This window comes from Phyllostomus discolor, chromosome 8 (genome assembly GCF_004126475.2).
Source record: "Phyllostomus discolor isolate MPI-MPIP mPhyDis1 chromosome 8, mPhyDis1.pri.v3, whole genome shotgun sequence".
Classification (NCBI taxonomy): domain Eukaryota; kingdom Metazoa; phylum Chordata; class Mammalia; order Chiroptera; family Phyllostomidae; genus Phyllostomus; species Phyllostomus discolor.
In genome coordinates, this window is record NC_040910.2 from 11,918,106 (window position 1) to 11,930,326 (window position 12,221).

General features: G+C 43.7%; 1 protein-coding gene across 2 annotated transcripts in view; it reads right to left on the bottom strand.

Annotated features, from left to right (window-relative positions):
• MAML3 (mastermind like transcriptional coactivator 3) overlaps positions 1 to 12,221 on the bottom strand; it is a 366,454-nt gene that overhangs the window by 255,140 nt on the left and 99,093 nt on the right. The window lies entirely within an intron of this gene.

Below are 12,221 nucleotides of genomic sequence, written 5' to 3' on the forward strand. Positions count from 1 at the left end.
GACACCTTGTGAGTAATGTACCATTATTGTCCCCATTTTGGAGCTGTGGAAACTGGGTCACGGATGAGTGAAATAGCCTACCCGGGGCACAGAATACTCGGCAGAGGTGGAGGACTAACCTCAGCAGTTTGGCTCCTACCCCTACCCAGTACCACCACCACAGCCCTGCAGAGACCCCCGGTAAGCTCCTGATTGCAGCAAACGTGTCTGAGCAGGAGAGAGGAATGAATACCTGTGTAAAAAGTTGGTAGATATATTTTATGGTGTTGGAAATAAAATTCTTTTTATTGTAAATGTGCATTTTTTAATCACTATGCATTATTATTATTTAGTGGGCTGGCCTAGGAACATCGTTTCTATGGGAACGTAAATTCTGAGTTGCCCCCCAAACTACTGGAACAGCCAGCCTGTTCACAAGTTAGGGACTGCCTTTACTTCCAGTCAGGGTAACGTTAAAGTGGGGGAAACAGGAAAGGGGAGAGGAGACACTTCAAATTCCTCGTAGACGCAATTCCTGCACAGCAGAACGCACTCTGGATAATCCAGCTCAACTTTCTAAGGGTGCTAAAAATAAACGCAAATGGTTCATTAGAGCTAATCTGGCAGCCACGAGTGAATATTAATAACATAGAAGATCAATAAGATGCCTAGCAAAGAACAATGAATTCACTTGGTTCTAGAAATAGCAAAATTTGTGTAGGCCAGAGAGGAAGAGAGAGGGCCAGAGAAATTCATCTCTTCTTCATACAATCCAAGGAATTGAGAAAAGACAATAAAACATGCCCATTTCTTTTTTGTTCTGCCCACTAAATAAGCAGTTTAATCAATTTTTACCTTTTCCTTCCTGTCTTCACCTGCCACTATTAACTCAATAGGAGAATGTATAACCCTAGTTCAAATACAGGTCAAGATGGCTATTATAAATATTATGAGCTTATGCCATTACTTTCTCCCTCCGTACTTGTCTCCTGTGCTCTATTTAAGTAAAGGGCTGCACGTGGCAGCTTTTACCCACAGCATATTTAAGGAAAAAAGGGGTTCTATGGTCAAATACATCTGAGGAACGCTGCATGAGAATCCCCCTCTGAAGATATTGGAAGGCTGTCTGAAGTCCTTCAGGAAAGACACCTGTATAACAACATATGTAACCCAGTGTTTCCCAGACCCTTTAGCCATCTAATCCTTTGAACTTTGCCCCTATTAACATCTGCCCAGAATGAAGGTAAGAACCTTAGACCAGGAGCAGAGCTGAGTTGCCATCTGTCCTTCTTGTGTGACATAAGTCACTTAACTTTCCTGGACTTTGGTTTCTTGAGGGAGCTGGACTATGTGATTGATGGCTACAGGCTCTGTCCAGCCACATGGTTCTAAGAGTATCTTCACCGCATCTCCTTAAGTGGTCACGGCCAACAGCATGGAAGCAGGGCTCTGTGGGGGCTCTGTGGACCAGCTAGCTCTCCTCTTTGAGCCCAGGCCTTTAAGCACCTCCCATCACCCAGAAGCAGCCTACACAATGGGCTCTTTTATACCCTGCACATTCAGTCCTTTGTGCCCACGCTGAGCACCAATACTGCAAAGGCTGATAGGACGGGGAGTGGGATAAGTGGAGGGAGGGAATTTGGAGAGAATTGTTAAAACAAGCTTGCATTTGTTCTTTGAAACATTTGCTGGTATTCAGACATGGCTTTTAAAATAGTTTCTTGTGCCTTTTTCATTTAAATATGCAAGTTTAATAAACATTAGACGCCCAAAGCAGAGAAATGAAACAAACTCTTACAACTGATTCCTCAGATTACATTCTTAGGCTATATTATGAGCTCATTTCAGTTGAGATGCTGTTCATCCCGACATTTCAACTTTTGGAAGGAAAATGATCACAATCTGGAGGAGTGTTCCTAATATTGAAAATATGACTTTTACAGTTTTACAAAATTACTCACTTTTATTTATATGGTTTTTCTCCCTTAAAATAGTCTAGAGAAAACTAAGGGCGATCTAATACAAGTTGAGGTTAGGCTTTTTATTTTCTTGTTTTCAGAGCAAGGACACATTATTGATATCTCAGCAATAGCTCACAGTTATGTAAATGCCTAGCATTTGACAGGCATTCCAAACAGTGTATATGTGTGCGTTAATCTTAACAACAACCCTCTAAAATAGGTACTAGTGTCCCAATTTCACAGGCGTGGGAACTGAGGTGCACAAAGGATTCGTGATTTTCCAAGGTCGCATACTACCACTCAGAAGTAAGTGGCAGAGCTGAGATTTGAATTCAGCTGTCTCTGTTCTTAATTACTATGTTATACTGCCTCTGGCTTAAATGTGTGAACCATACGCATAAAAATACTGAGGGACACAATGTAAAGTTACACGAACTCCATGATGTAACTAAAGAAAAAGAAATTTCTCACCTCTTGGTTCTCCTTCAGTCAGATCAAGGAGGAGAGCTTTGACTTACATCACAAAGGATTTAGGTTCAATATAACGGGACACATTCTGCCTGTTCAGTGTATCCAAGGAGGCTGCAAAAATCTCCTCCCCAAATGCTCCACAACGAAAAGTGAGAGAGCAATTTGAAAGATTCTGGAAAAGTTCCCAAGGAAATTAAAATAGGCTGAGTTAACTGTCTTCAACCCCGTTACTTCAACTCCTTCCTGGGAGTATACCATGACTATTTTTCTAAGTCATTAAAAGAATGTTCTTCAAAATGAACTAATAAGCAAAATAGAGACAGACTCATAGAGAGAGTAGGCTGCCAGCTGTCGGGGCACGGAGTGCGGTTCGTGGGGCTGTGTGGGGGAGTGGAGGGATTGAGCCACAAGAAGAAAAAAAGAGAGAAAACTCATGGGCGTGGACAACAGTCTGATGATTGCCCAGGGGTGGGGGCAGGCATAGGAGGATGTGGGGGAATAGATGGCGACAGAAGGAGACCTGACTTGGGGCCGCGAACACACAGCACAGTGTACAGATGATGTTTTGTAGAACTGCGTGCCTGAACCCTGCGTAAGTTTACTAAGCAGTGTCACTCCAATAAATTCAATAAAAAGGAAAAAAGTTATTAAAAAAAAAGAATGTTCTTCAACCTGTTAATGGGGTAGCAGAGACTGAGATTAAAAAGACTCCCCAGACACAACCAATGTAATGTTTCTCTCCATCCCGATTGACACAAACCAACTTGGAAAAGGCTTTTCTGAGATAGTCAAGGAAATTGCATGAAGAACTGGGTACTAGAAGACACCAAGGAGTTATTGTTCATTTGGGTGGGTCTGATAATATCATTTGATTACATAAGAAATTTCCATAAGTTTTAGGAGATGCTTCCCAAAGTAAATAAGGGTGAAACAACACGTTGTCTGAGATGTTTACTTTGACCAAAAAGACAAAACAACAAAACCTAATAATAACAAAAAAGAGGGGTTAGATGCATATGATGAGCAGTTTCAAAAGTGCTCTAGAAATGGCCAGCTACACACCTGGGTGTATGGCTCCGTTCTAAGTCTGGGGCCAGGAAGAGGACGTGAGAGTCAAGGGGAGGGCACAGGCTGACTGTGGCAGACAGTCGGAGGGAGAAAGAACCGTGGTGCAGGGCCCACGTCGTTCCGAGGGAGATGTTAGCGGACTAGCCTGTCGCTCTGGCTCTGCCATTTCTGCTTCAACTTCCTTGCGAGGTGCACTGGCTCACCCAGTGCTCTCAGCCACAGGTAGAAAAATGAAATAAAATGAGCCCGGTATGCCTGTTTACCTTTGCGTTTGGCATTTAGAATTTCACTCACTGGCTGGCTCTGGGTCTTTAGGAGTAATTGGTTTAATTTTGAAGTGTGTGTGTGTTGTAAGGCCTACTCTGTCAGGGTGGTTTATAAAGTACATCCTTGTCTTTCACGCATTGGTTATACTTTTATTGTAAGACCAAGAACCTAACTTCCATCTGGTACTCCAGGTGTGAATATTATACATTTATCTTCAGAACAGTTCACATTTCTCAATAATTTGGAAATGAGGGTTTTTTTCCCCCAAAGAAAATGACCACATAGATAAATCATTACACTTTCCCTAAGTACCTTTACTAAAGGTTCATCAAAACATTAAAATGCAAATAAAAACCTTTAGAGACAGGAATAATACTGAACAAATTAATTGGTCAGAGTGAACAAATACTACATTCTCTAGCATTCTGTTCTCCTCCAGACCAAAATGTATTTATAAAATACACTAGCTTTTGCTTTTAATCATGCTTGCTGGTAAATTTTCCATCTTAATTTTCTCCCCTAACATTAAAATATAAATGTTTTCTGTTCTAATTCTTCATAAACACCCATTATGGAGAGAGAATGTCCCATCAAGTGGGGACAGGAAACTTAAATTTTCCCCAGCTACTGGGCATCATGGTGTTGCCAGTGGTTTAATATCATGAATAACACTCCAATGAACATCTTTATGTGTTATACTTCCTTATATACTTATGTATATTTTTCCATAGGACGGACCCTCAGAGCAAAATAAAAAAAACTAAATCGAGAACAGCATCTAGTCATTTACCTTAGCACAAGAGAGAGAAGGAGAATTTGAAAAGGGTCCCACTAAGGGGTGAGTCTGCACTGGACGAGCCCCAAGTCCCGACTCCGGAATCTGTGGCTCAGTCCGTGTGCTTAAAGAAATGCTGCTCTGTCTTGTTGCTTCTCAGTGGCACGTGGTGTTAGCCTTGGTCTATCCTTAGTCACTTTCACTAAACGGTCCTTGCTCCAGTTGTTGATTTTATAGTGCAGCCAGCTGCATTTGCAGTCTTAACTGTTCTAGTTAGAATTCCCTCACTCCTTTGCTCCCCAAGCTTGTACCTCGAATGCAGCACTCCCTCTGTCCCCCTCACAGGAGAGTGAGCGGTTTGCACGGTCTGCCACAGAGTCTGTAGCCCACCTTTTCCTCCTGCAGAGCCCGGGGCTGCACTCTGTGGGCAGTAAACAGAGCCAGGACATTCACCGATCTCAGTCAAATTATTCACACCATTCTGTTCTTGAGCAAGGATGGGGTTGGCCAAAAAGTTCATTTAGTTTTTTCCGTACGATGGCTATAGTGTGCAGGGTTGCCTTTAACTTCATTTGAAACAATTTTGTTAGATCGTATTGTGACAGCTGTCATATCAGCATGCATTTAAAAAATTGTCAAAATTGGTGAATTTCTGTGCAGCCATTTTCATATTGAAGATGGAAGAAAATATGCAAAATTTTCAGCATATTATTCTTTATTATTTCAAGAAAGGTAAAAACACAACTGAAACACAAAAATAAAAAACCCTCGTGCAGTGCATTGAGAAGGTTCTGTGACTGATCGAAGGTGTCAAAAGTGGTTTGCGTAGTTTCTTGGTACTACTGACATTTTGGCCAAATAATTATTTGCTGCGGGGCTGTGTTATGCTTTGGAAGATGTTTAGCAACACCCCTGGCCTCCACCCTCCAGAATTCGGTAATGGGAGACAGCCGACACACTCAAAAATACCCAAATCAATAAAGTTATTGGTGAAAATGAAAAATGTATCTTTTATTTTATGGAAAAAACTAAGTGGACTTTTTTGGCCAATTCAGTAAGTTCCCTTTATATTATCCTCTGCCCCAGTGCTTAAAAACACCTCTCTCTTTAAGCTTCTCCTACAAGTTTAATGAACGTGCTGTTTGCATCCTCTCCTGGATAATTAATAAAAATGTTGAGTAAGACCATGCTGAACATAGATTCCCACCCTCTTCTAGACTCAACCTACTGCCATTTATAATTACATGTTCAGTCCCTCAGGCAATTTTCAATCAATCTGACACATTCAAATCAATCTGAGTCCTTTTCTGAACTACATTTCATGAGACCTGGTATCAATTGTTCCATTAACTTCTGGATGTGTTTAGCAATAATAATATATCTAGTGCATTCTCTTATCCACTTGTTTTCAGATTTTCAAAAAAAATCAATTAAGTTGGTCTAACATAAATAATGTTATCAATCCATGCTATTGTGGCTCATGGCTCTAACACCCGCCAGATGTTCATAAACTTGACTTCCCAAATTCTCCAACTGTGAGCTTTATAGTTTTCCTGATTCACTTATTTATTCAGCAACTGCCTGTGAATGCTTACTGTGGGCAAGAACTGTACTTGGAACAGGTTTAAAATGAATTCTGTTTAGAAATTAGTTATTGAGGGGCTCTTGTTCTGTGAAATATACAGGGCAATGCTTTCTTAAACTATTCTTTTTACCATACATCAGCAACAATGGATCATAGATGGGGCAGAGAGAACAAAAAAGTTAAGTTTGGAGCCTTACCGGTAGCTGTGACAAAGTTTCCTGGGGCAAGGATTCTGAAAATGTGGCTAAAATATGATATTAGAATGAATCTGTGCTCTGATTATCTGTGACATCCCTGCCAACAATGCTCAGGACAATGTAGAATCAGATGTTCATCCTTGACTCCAGCGTCAGTCTGTCTGTCTGTCTCATTATTCTTCGTGATTTCCAAAGGAGAGCTTCCGAATAATAATGAATTCATTACTACTTCCATTAACACCGGTTAACACATCATCCAAGACCATGCCTATTTATTTGTTTTCCTCTCCTTCTTTTTTTTAATGAAACAGGTCTTCATTACTGTTTAATTATCCTTATTTGTCTTCTTAAAGGCCAGTTTTAAAAAGCAGTTCAGAAGCTCAGCCATTTTGCCATCAATAGCTCAGTCATTTGAGAGTAATCATTAAGCTTATCTCCCCATTCATTTGATGCGAGGCCTCCTTTATCTCTGGTATGCCTTCCTTTCTCTTTTTTATTATGTTTGTATTATTAGCCTTTGCACCACAGATCCCCATAAATACTTCTTGGTTGTAACTCTGGAACCTCTTTGATGATTCATGCTCTCTTGTGAGAGTCCTACAGACAGACTTGATTCACTCTCAGGTTTCTTCATTGTTGTTCTTTTTTTCCCTATTTTTGCACCATTGTCATCATCACTTGCACACTGCTTCTGTTTTTTCCAAAGATGTCCGGTCTTTGTGGGGAAATCACTGACCCTGAGTGAAGCACCTGCCCCAGTTTTACAAGCTGAGAAGCGCTGCTGGACCTTCAGACCCAGCCACCTGGCTGGAGACTGCTCAGGTACAACCTGCTCCTGCCCCTGGGGCGGATGCTACCCTCTCAGTAAAACCACACCCTGCACAGCACAGCTCTGCAGAGGCTGATGCCATGAGGAGGGGGCTGCTCCCTGTTGTGAGTTGCCCACCTGAAAATAGCACACTTCCAGCCACTTCCAGCAATGGGTGATCTCCTCAACACTGGTGTTGTAAATTAGACAGTCAATTCTCTCTCTCATTACCAATTATGCCTCCAAGACCACAAACAAAGAGAAACACTAACTTTTCTTCTCGGGGAAATGTCTATGCTTATATTTGGATTCCGATATATTCATTCTTTCTCTTTTTTACTCCTTTCTTCTTTGTATGGCATCTGAATTTGTAGCAGTTAATGGTTAGGCTAGACTGATTACCAACTAGTTTACACTCTCTATTGTAGTTCAGAAATGCACTTTTTAAAATAGGAAAATTTTAAGAAAAAGATTTATTTTAAAGAGCTCAACTAGGGAAAAGTCATAAATTAAAGAAAAAAAGGGTCTATTACTATATCAGTAAATATACTGTTTGCAAATGTTACATCGATCACTTCAATAATATGCTTCTTTTTAAAAGACTGAAATAAGACACCTATAATTATTACATAGATGGCATTTTTACATCAACTTTAGCAAATGTGTGCATTTTTCTTTCTTTTCACTGTAGTAAGTAGAGGTGTCAGTTTATTATGTTCTTTAAAATGCATTTTAAATAAAACAGTCTAATTTTTTTTATCCCAAACCTGTATTTTTAGCTAAAGTTGTTGTCTATAGTTTACAGAGGACTCTTAGCTAGGTCTGACAAAATATGATGATGGAGACAAAACACGGAGGATATATTTCCTCTTCTGAGTGACAGCTACTTGCATATTCACACTTCTTTTCATTTGGGAGTGGATCTAGCATTGCTATGAGTGGGAAGAAATGAATAAAGTGCCGTATAGATATGCAGTCTTTTCCCCGCCCCATCTTTCTCTCCGTCCAGCCCAGCCCCTGTGTCCACGTGGCCCTGACTGACTTCCGGCACAATTCGTTTCTCCTGCAGTTCCGGCCCTGACCCTGTCCTTGGGTGCTTCCGCCTCTCCCCTCCCATTTCATCTTGAAGTGCCACACCCACCAGTAACTGTGGCAGTTTCGCTGGACACAGAGGATTAAATTATTTAAAATCACAACCACGTATTATATGATAATACATGGTAAACCACCACACATCATGATAACCATGATAAACCACCACGCATAAGGCGCTGGAGAACGAACACCAGCTTTGCCAAGGGGCCCGCCCTAAACTGCCCGAACACACCCCAGGGAAAGGCTGTCCTGGGGGACAGTCAGGATCAGCTGCCACTGACCGGTTGAAGGAGGACCAGGGCCGGGCCTGCAACAGCTCATCCCAAGGCTCGTCATCCCCACCCCATCCTTGTCCTCCTTTTTTTTCCTCCTGATTCTCCCTTCTTTCTCACTGTTTTTACTTCTTCAGTATTTCCTGAAGACCACAGGTTCCTTCACCTCGCTTTGGCTTCCTTCCCTTGACCTCTTAGGCATTGTCCCCGGCCCTCCCTCCGGGCTTTCCATCCTAGTCTTCCAGCAGCTCAGGGGCAAACGGGTGCCTCCGACCACCGCCCCCTCTGCGCTTCGGGAGGAGGGAGTTCTGGGGTCACCCCCTGCCCCCGAACGGGACAGTTTCACCCCCGGGGATGGTAAAAATCCTCATCGTCACCACCTCCCCAGGCGCTGCAGTGTTAGGCAGCGACGGAGGCTCCCACAGTTGATAAGGGTAAAGTCAGAAATGACTTCCGTGGGCGAGAGGGTCATCACCTAACACCGTTGGACACGCGCGAGCTCTAGTTATCGCGATAGGTGGCGGCAGCGGAAGTTCAAATCTCACGAGAACACACCTGTGGCGTCTGGGGACGCTGCGCCCCCTTGGCTCCCACGGCGCCCCCAGCCAGGGCCACTCCCGCTGCCTGTCATGTAAGGACACGTTCGAGTGGGGCGTTCAACACACACTGAGCGCAAATAGATGAACCACAAAGAAAACGTCTCCATTGCCCTTCCGGGGCCTACTCCTTCCGAGATTTAAATCTTTGTTCCTCAAACAAGTGTGCGTCCGTATGACGTCATCGGAACGCGGGACCTTCCGCTGACCTCTGAGGGGCGAGGCTGAGATTTTGCGCGTATCATATTGTGACAGAGAATAAACATTTAAAAATGAACTATGCAGTTTTTCGTTCTTACAGACTATGTCAGAGAGCAGAGTTTCACACGACTTCCAACTCGAAGGAAGTCTGTGACACCGCGTGGCGGGGTGGGGCGTTATCGCAGGACGGACGACAGACCCTCCGCGCCTGTCGCGCTGCTCTCACGGGCGCTTCGTTATATTAAATTTTCATTCAAATAAGCAATCCGTCGGCAACGGCTTTGTAATACTGCTTGTACAAAGATTTTCAATGAACGGCATTTGCTGAGGTGGAGTTTAACTTGAATTGCATAATAATCCTGTGGCAGGGGCTCGGAAACTTTTACCCGTACAGTTTAAACTTTCGCAGGGTTAGTCGCCGTGTTTTGAAAACGACAAGATTCACGTAGTCAGAGACTTCCTTCTGCCACCTCGCCTTGCCAAGATGTATCCGAAAAATCCCGTCCTTCGTGAAAATTCTCCTCCTCCCCCGACAGCAGTGAGCGGTCTGCACCCCGCGCAGGAGCCACGCTCACGTCCCCCCGGAGCTCGTTCACCTCCGCCCGGGCTCCAGCCCCCACTCCCCCCGGCGCCCCTGGCGGCAGCTCACTGTGCGCCCTCCGCCCCGGACGACTGGCCGGGTCCCGCCCGCGACAAGGGCTCAATAAACGGGACGTGTCCACGGGAAACTCAGGCGTGTGGACCCTGACCCCGGCCCAGCCTCGGGTTTACCTCTTCCGCAGGCTGCTCCTTCTTCCCACTCCGCAGACATGCCCATCGCCAGAGCGGTAGCCGCACAGCAGTGGAGACGGAGCGTCCCAGAACCGCAGAACTGAAAGGGGTTCGAGGTGTGACGCACTCAGACCCACTCATTGAAAAGGCAGAGCGGCCCTGGCTGGCGTAGCTCAGTGGATTGAGCGCCGGCTGCGAACCAAAGTGTCGCAGGTTCGATTCCCAGCCAGGGCACATTCCTGGGTTGCAGGCCATAACTCCCAGCAACCACACATTGATGTTTCTCTCTCTCTCTCTATCTCCCTCCCTTCCCACTCTGAAAATAAATAAATAAAATCTTTTTTAAAAAGGCAGAACAAAAGCTGAAAGGCCTGGAAGCGCCCTTTTAATGGGGTTAGGGACAGAGAAGTGAGGCGAAGTGGGAAGTGGCCACTCTGGCCTGTTTTTGCAGCTGAGGACCTGGTCTTGGAATCGGCTGAACTTCGAATGCTGAACAGAGAGTGGGTTTGATCCTCTCTTCGTGGACACTGAAATGGTTCATTAGTTACAGTTAAACCAGGCATTTAAAATTACCTCCCTTTTCCTCTCAGTTCCTCACCAAAGCTAAGGAGGCTCAAAGTCCTCTGACTGTAAAACCTCTTAGCCATCCAAAACTTCTTTTTATTGCATATCACGTAAAATGAGAGCACTGGGCCCATACACACACATTGCTGGGACAAGTAAGCACACTGGTGGGATCTTAACGAAAGGCATTTGGCCACATGTCATAAAAGACTTAACACGTGGACCCTCTTCAACTTGTCAATGTCACTTTGAAAAACTTATTCTGGGGAAAACTTACTAGAGAGCTAGGAAAAGGATCCGTTTTTCTTCTTCTTTCCTTGCACTTTGGATACATCCCAAAGTTTCTTACAATGAATTTACGTCCTTTCTGCCACTGTGAAAACCTCTCATTGTTTGTAAAGAATGAGGGAACGGAACCAACCGCTTACCCTCCAATGTCGCTTTCTGCTCTCATGCTCCGCTTGAATTTTTTTCTGAGCAAAAAGTTACAGAAAAGAAGAAATTGTGTTTCCTAGAAAAGGCCATCAGCTCGTGAACAGGTGTTCGGCGCATGAGCTGGTGTTTGAAGAAGAATAAGGACCAGCTGAACCTCTTCTTCCCATACAGATTTCACATCAGCAAAAGACCTAAAAATACTTACTGAACACCTCTTATGAGCAGCACTGCGCTAAGAGATATGTAGAAACAAACCTCAAGGGCATTTTCTTGCCCTTCCTATCTATGCCCTGGAGCCATGGCACAGCCCTTGAAAAGAGGACTGTGAATGAGAGGCGGTAATTAATTTCTAAGTACAAAAGGTAGGAGTTTAGAAAAGGGAGAAGCTCACACTGCACTGGTATACAGTAATTTCATTGGGATTTGACTTTGATGGAAATGGAAAAAAATTTTCAAACCCTTAAATGTCTGTTGAGGTTTTGCTGTCCAATGCTCATATATCTATACACTCGACTATTCAGTACTGAGCAAATTTTTGTTTTGCTTTGGACGTGAAGGGTTTGAACTGAGAGCCGCCCTGATGTGGAGCACATCACACAGAAGGCACTGCTCTCATTGGGTTATATTTCGACTCCCCGCTTGTCCAAGTCCAGTAAGTTGTCTACTTCCAGTTAACAATACGCGAGTGTAACCAAACTGAATAGCACATTGGTGGGGATTATCCATGGGTAGAAGCAGGCAGAGTAATGCTCGCAGACCCCACCGGGAAGCAATGCCCAGACACAGGTCTGGGTTTAGTTGCCCAACAATACGTGCCAAGGAAGTGGTTAAGCTCTCAAAGATCATGTTCACGTTCATGTTCAAAATGAGTGAAATCAGCACAGTCCTTTTCAGATCTGATGTCTGAACTCGGGGTCCAGATTCTCCTCTGTGTTTAATACAACAGTGCAATTACTGAAATTGTCACTTAATAAAACACAGCTTTTAAGAGACAAACCATGTCTTCACCTCTAGGAAATACGTGGATGTCATTCCGTGAAAATGGTGATAGAACAATCAAGTTTCTCTCTAAATTGCTCCATCTCAGGTGGAGCAGTAAATCTGTAGTTTAATTCCTTCCAGAACATGCTGCTTACTTTTTTGCTAGAGTTTTACCCCATTGTACTCATATGAGAA